At 49.3% G+C, this 6373-nt stretch overlaps 1 pseudogene; it reads left to right on the top strand.

Annotated features, from left to right (window-relative positions):
- Positions 1–266: 266 nt before the first annotated feature.
- LOC149523521 (uncharacterized) lies at positions 267–2119 on the top strand (annotated as a pseudogene).
- Positions 2120–6373: the final 4254 nt, after the last annotated feature.

The following is a 6373-nucleotide window of genomic DNA, read 5'->3' as shown; positions in this document are numbered from 1 at the left end:
AAAGCCTCCTGAAAAGGGCTTATTTTCTGGAGAATCGCGTCTAGACTGGCGCTTTTCTCTGGCTTATCCCCAAGCCGGAAAAAAGCGGCAGCCATGTAAATGCAAATGCCGCGGGGGATATTTAAATCCCCCGCGGATTTGCAATTCCGACTCGTCTCATTATCATCCCTTTTCCGAACAGGGATGCCAATGTAGACACAGCCCCAATGAACATCAATCTGACCAACTAGATCCCTCCTATCAACATCAAAAGAAAAAAAAAATCTATGTGAACTCCCCCTGAAAGTCATAATTACAAACTGGATTTCTATATACAATGCTTCCGCAACAATGCACAGACTGACATTATGCACAAACTGCAACAAGTGACATACAATCTCAGCCGTGCTGAAGGCTATGCTATCCAGAGTCTCAAAAACAACCCTGACATTATAATCTAACCATCTGACTAAGGGGGTGCTGTGGTCATTATGAATAAGTCAGACTATGAACAGGAGGTGGCTAGACAACTCTCCAACACCACATTTTACAGACCTCTCTCATCTGATTCCACTTCACAATACCAAAAGAAACTTCACTGTCTCCTTAAGGAACTCCCTACCTCTACTCAGGACCAAATTCACACAGAAACTTCTGAACCCCAATCAGAATTGTTTTATTTGCTTCCCAAAATCCATAAACCTGGACACCCCGGACGTCCCATCATCTCAGGTATTGGCACACTCACTACTGGATTATCCAGCTACGTAGACTCTCTCTTCAAACCCTATGTAACCAACACTCCCAGCTATCTCCGAGATACCACTGACTTCCTGAGAAAATGACAAAACATCAATAACCTCCCTGAAAACACCATCCTTGCCACCATGGATGTAGAAGCTCTCTACACCAATATTCCACATGTAGATGGATTACAAGCCATTAGAAACACTATCCCAGAGGATACCACAGCCAATCTGGTAGCAGACCTATGTAATTTTGTTCTCACCCACAATTATTTCTAATTTGGGGACAACTTATACCTCCAGATCAGCAGCACAGCCATGGGTACCCGCATGGCCCCACAGTACTCTAACATCTTTATGGCTGACTTACAACAACGTTTCATCAGATCCCATCCCCTTTTCCCCCTCCTATACTTATGCTACATCGATGATATCTTTATGATCTGGACCCATGGCCAAGAAACAATGGACACATTCCACAGAGACTTTACCAACCTACACCCCACCATCAATCTCAGCCTGGACCATTCTACACAAGAGATCCATTTCCTGGACACCACAGTACAAATCACTAATGGAAAATTAAATACCACTCTCTACAGAAAACCCACTGACTGCTACACTTACCTACATGCCTCCAGCTTCCATCCAGGACACACCATACGATCCATCGTCTATAGTCAAGCCCTTAGGTACAACAGCATCTGCTCTAATCCCACTGACAGAGACCAGAAACTTCAAGATCTCTACCAAGCATTTGTAAATTTCAATTACCCACCGGGGGAAATAAAAAAACAAATTGAAAGAGCCAGACAGATACCTAGAAACCATCTATTTCAAGATAGGCCCCAAAAAACCAACAATAGAACACCACTTGTCATTACCTATAGCCCCCAACTTACACCCCTCCAATGCATTATCAATAACTTACAACCTATACTGGAACAGGATACTACACTCCGAGAGGCTCTGGGGGACAGACCTATAGTCTCCTATAGACAACCACCTAACCTCAGGAAGATTCTTACCAACAACTACAGGATATACCACATTAATACCAACCCTGGGACTTTCCCTTCCAACAAATCCCATTGCCAGCTTTGTCCACATATTTACTCTGGTGACACCACCACTGCATCTAACTATGTCTGTTATACAATCAAGAACACATATTCCTGTTTGTCCAGAAATATAATTTATGCCATCATTTGCCAACAGTGTCCTTCTGCTATGTATATTGCACAGACTTCTCAGACACTTTGCCAAAGAATTAATGCCCACAAATCAGACATCAGACATCTTCACAAGGAAAAACCTGTCAGTTTGCATTTCAACCTACCTGGACATAGTCTTAAAAACCTTACTTCATGCATCTTACTTCAAAGAGACTTTAACACCAGCTTACAGAGAGAAACTTAAGAACTTTAATTCATGCTTAAATTTGACACTACCAAACTTTACGAATGGGCCTTAACAAAGATGCTAATTGCCTTACATATTATAAAGACAGCTTCCCCACTTATCACCCCTGATTAGCCATTCATTGACTTATAAACAGCTATTCCCTCCCTCTCTCTCCCTCACCCCTGTCAGCCGACGGTCAGGGCAGTGTGTGTGTGTATGTTTCCGAGAAAAGGTTTAACGTCCGTGCCTTTACTGCTAGGACCGGGGTCCCATCGCAGAGGGTGGCCAGCAGGCCAACAGACGCCCCGTTATATAGGAAGAGCTTATTACATCTTAGATTTCAGCTGCTAGAATTTCATAATTCCTTCGCAGCGGGCAGCCTTGGAGAAAGACTGAAAGATGCCCCAGTGGATCCTGTCACCTGGGAGTGACACAGATCCAAACGCCCAAGCTCTTCCTATAACGTCCCTTTAGACCGGCTGAAGTTCTTTTAAATTGTGTTTGGTTCTGTTACAGCAACTGAAGGAGTCAGGTTAAAGCTTAAACAGTTACAGGTTTATTAAAGAAGCTTATAAATCATATGGTTACAATGGCTATTGCTCTATTTCTTAACTATTAGCAAAATATAGGTCTTAAAGATGGTTACAAAGACGATAAAGATAGAAAAATAGAAATAATGGTACCAAGTAACAGCTTACTCTTTCTATGTGTACACTTAAGACAGAGGACCACATCCAGGTACCATTTTTACCCCCTTCTGTGCCTCTCGACTCCAGCATGTCAGGCTAGGGCCGGTCCCTCAATTCCTAGGAAAGACGAAAATACGAGGTGGGCGTCCCCATAGAACCTCGGGAGGTCAAACACCTAACCTGACCAGCAGGTAGAGGGTAGAATGACACTCAAAGTGAGTGTGTGCTGGGCCCATCTTTTATAATCATGGGGTCACGTATTTCTCTTTCTTATCTGTAATGCCAATTGATGCTGGTCTGTCTGCTGTGAGACCAGTTCTTACAAGGAAGTTGTGAACTTAATTTACACTTGTAAGAGAGATTTGAGGTGATTAAATTTTGAAGTACTGGACATTGTTTTCTCAGTGGGAAATTCCTCTCAGGGACTGAAGCAAAATGCAGGACAATGTAGCACTTTAAAGACTAACAAGATGGTTTATTAGATGATGAGCTTTCGTGGGCCAGACCCACTTCCTCAGATCAAATAGTGGAAGAAAGTAGTCACAACCATATATACCAAAGGATACAATTTAAAAAAATGAACAAATATGAAAAGGACAAATCACATTGCAGAACAGAAGGGGGATGCGGGGGGGTGGGAAGGGGGAGGAAGGAAGGTAAGTGTCTGTGAATTGCTGATATTAAAGGTAGGGATAGTGGGATGTTTGTGAGTTAATGGTATTACAGGTGATAATTGGGGAAACTGTCTTGGTAATGGGTGAGAAAGTTCAAAGACTTGTTAAGTCCTTGTTGGTAAGTGTCGAATTTTAACATGAATGACAGTTCAGAGGATTCCCTTTCAAGTGCAGATGTAAAAGGTCTTTGTAGCAGAATGCAGGTGGCTAAGTCATTTAGAGAGTGTCCTTTCTGGTTAAAGTGGCAAGAAACTGTTTTCTCTTTGGCCGTGTCCACACTCAGGGGTTCTTTCGAAAAAAGTACCCTTTTTTCGAAAGAACTTCCCCTGCGTCCAGACTCAAGCCGCGTTCTTTCGAAATTAAATCGAAAGAACGCGGCTTTTCTTTCGACGGCGGTAAACCTCGTTTCACGAGGAAGAACGCCTTTTTCGAGGGAGATCCATCGAAAGAACGTGAGTCTGGACGGGGGGAGCCCTTTCTTTCGAAAGAATTGGCCTCCAGGAACAAGCCCTGGTGGACAATCTGGGCCATGGGTTGCACGTCTGTGGTTCCTGGCTGCAGCCATTCCTTAAAGGGACAGGCGCACCCTCACAGCCACTTGTTGCAGACAAGGAGCCAGAGCACACGGCGACCTTGCTGCAGCATGTCACAGCCCCAAGAGCGTCCTGGCCCTTCCTCCGAGCCTTCTGGGGACCCAGCCAAGGGCTCCAAGCGCCGGGCACCATCCTGGTCCGGCGCAGAGATCAAGAGCCTGCTGGAGCTGTGGGGAGAGGAGGAGGCCTTACAGGCCCTCAAAAGCCGGCGGCGAAACGCCGACATTTATGGCCGCATGGCTGAAGCCCTGGCCCAGAAGGGCCACTACCCCCGCACCCAGGACCAGGTGCGCTCCAAAGTGAAGGAGCTGCGGCAGGGCTACGCCAAAGCCAGGGAGGAGAGCTCCCGTTCTGGGGCAGCCCCCCACTACTGCCCCTACTACCCAGAGCTGGACCAGATCCTGGGTGGCAGTGCAGAAGCACGCACACCACGAAGGTTCGTGCAGTCCGGACTGGCAGACCCGGTGGTGGACGCTCCAGAGCGGGAGCTACAGCACTCTGGAGACGGGGACATGGGCCCAGAGGAGGAGGACACCGAGGAGACGGCGACCCTCACCCTGGAGCCAGTGACCCAGACCTCTGAGGCCTCCCAGGCGTCATCTGGCGCGGGAGAGGAAGCAGCAGGTGAGTACAGTGAGGTTGTGTCACACCCGGGGGGGGGGGAGGTAGGTGGGTGGGTGCACAGTGGGTGATGCACAAGGGAAACCTGTCATGCTCAGGCTGATGCCCAGGTCACACACACACACACACACACACACACACACACACACACACACACACACACACACACACACAGTGTGACCTTCAGAATGTGTGCTTCCCCTGTCTCAAGGGAGAGGGCATGCCCTTTTGGACAGCTGTTGCACACATGACTGATTGTGATAGAAATGTAGCCGTGTCACTCTGATCTGAAGAAGTGGGTCTGGCCCTGGAAAGCTCATCCCCTAATAAACCATCCTGTTAGTATTGTAAGTGCTACAGAGTCCAGTTTATAGGACTGATTGTGTCTTCTTCTTTTCCTCCACAGCCGGACCAGCCGTGGAAGAGGGCCTCAGCACCCCAGCCCCACCTCCATCTCCATCTCCACCTCGGAGACATGGGAGCCGCAGACACAGGCGTGTCTACGCCGACATCCTCCGGCAGCACGTCGAGGCTGTGCAGGAGCAGAATGCCATCCTGCTACGGAGGGCGGAGGCAGAGGAGCGGTGGCGTGATCGGCTCATGAATGAGCTGGTCCTGCAGCGCACGGTGCTGTACGCCACCCTGAGGGAGGTCAGCAGCTTGCCTGCTGCTGTGCCAGGTCCTGCTCCTCCAGCACCCCATGACCCCACCCCACCAAACCCCCCTTCCACAACAGCAGCCCTTTCCCCCCTTGGACCTCCCTCTCCCCCAGCCCCCCCAGCTCCCCAGCCCCTCTCTCCCCCTGGCCCTCCTCTCCCCCAGGCTTCCACGTCCCAAGAGCCCCCCAGCAGCCAGCCAACCGACAGGTACATCACCCGATCCCGTAGCCGGGGAGCACCCCAAACACGAGGCCCAGGCAGGAAAGGGAAATCTGCCAAGCCCCGTTCAACCTGATCCCCTTCCCCCCTCCAGGTTTCCAGTCCCCTTCCCCCCTCCAGGTTTCAATGACCCCCATCACCCCACTTATTAAGCACACACAAAGGGTTAAAGGAACTGTTTGTTTATTGTATATAGTTTGGCAACAACAAAAATGAAAAAATTTTTTGTTCTTTTGCCACATTGTTGGATAATATGTACAAAATTTTAAATAAGTAAAGAGAACATTTTATTTTGAAACACACCCTGGTGTAAGTGATGTGTCCAAACTGGGTCAGGAGATGGGTTGTGGAGGGAAGCTTCTATTGGGGGCCAGGGCCCAGTCCCCAGGCAGAAGCCCCTCAGTGCACTCAGTGGCCTCCACTGGAGAATTGCTCCCGGAGGGCCTCCCGGATGCCAACTGCAGACCGGTGAGCCTGGCGGATGGCAGCTGTCCGGGGCTGGGCAAAGAGCCTCTCCTGGCCATCAGCAGCTCTCCCCCACCCTGGTAGGAAGGCCTCCCCTTTCCTCTCCACGAGGTTATGGAGGACGCAACACGCGGCCACCACCTCGGGGATGTTGGTCTCCCCCATGTCGAGGCGTGTGAGCAAGCACCGGAATCTGCCCTTTAAACGTCCAAACGCACATTCCACCTGGTTGCGAGCCCGGTTAAGGCGAGCATTAAACTGCTCCTTGCTCACATCCAGGTGGCCGGTGTAGGGCTTCATCAGCCACGGCATCAGGGGATAGGC

Source organism: Pelodiscus sinensis, chromosome 16 (assembly GCF_052426305.1).
Source record: "Pelodiscus sinensis isolate ZL-2025 chromosome 16, ASM5242630v1, whole genome shotgun sequence".
NCBI lineage: Eukaryota > Metazoa > Chordata > Testudines > Trionychidae > Pelodiscus > Pelodiscus sinensis.
The sequence above is the reverse complement of the archived record's forward strand: the minus strand, read 5'-3'. Positions and strand labels throughout refer to the sequence as shown.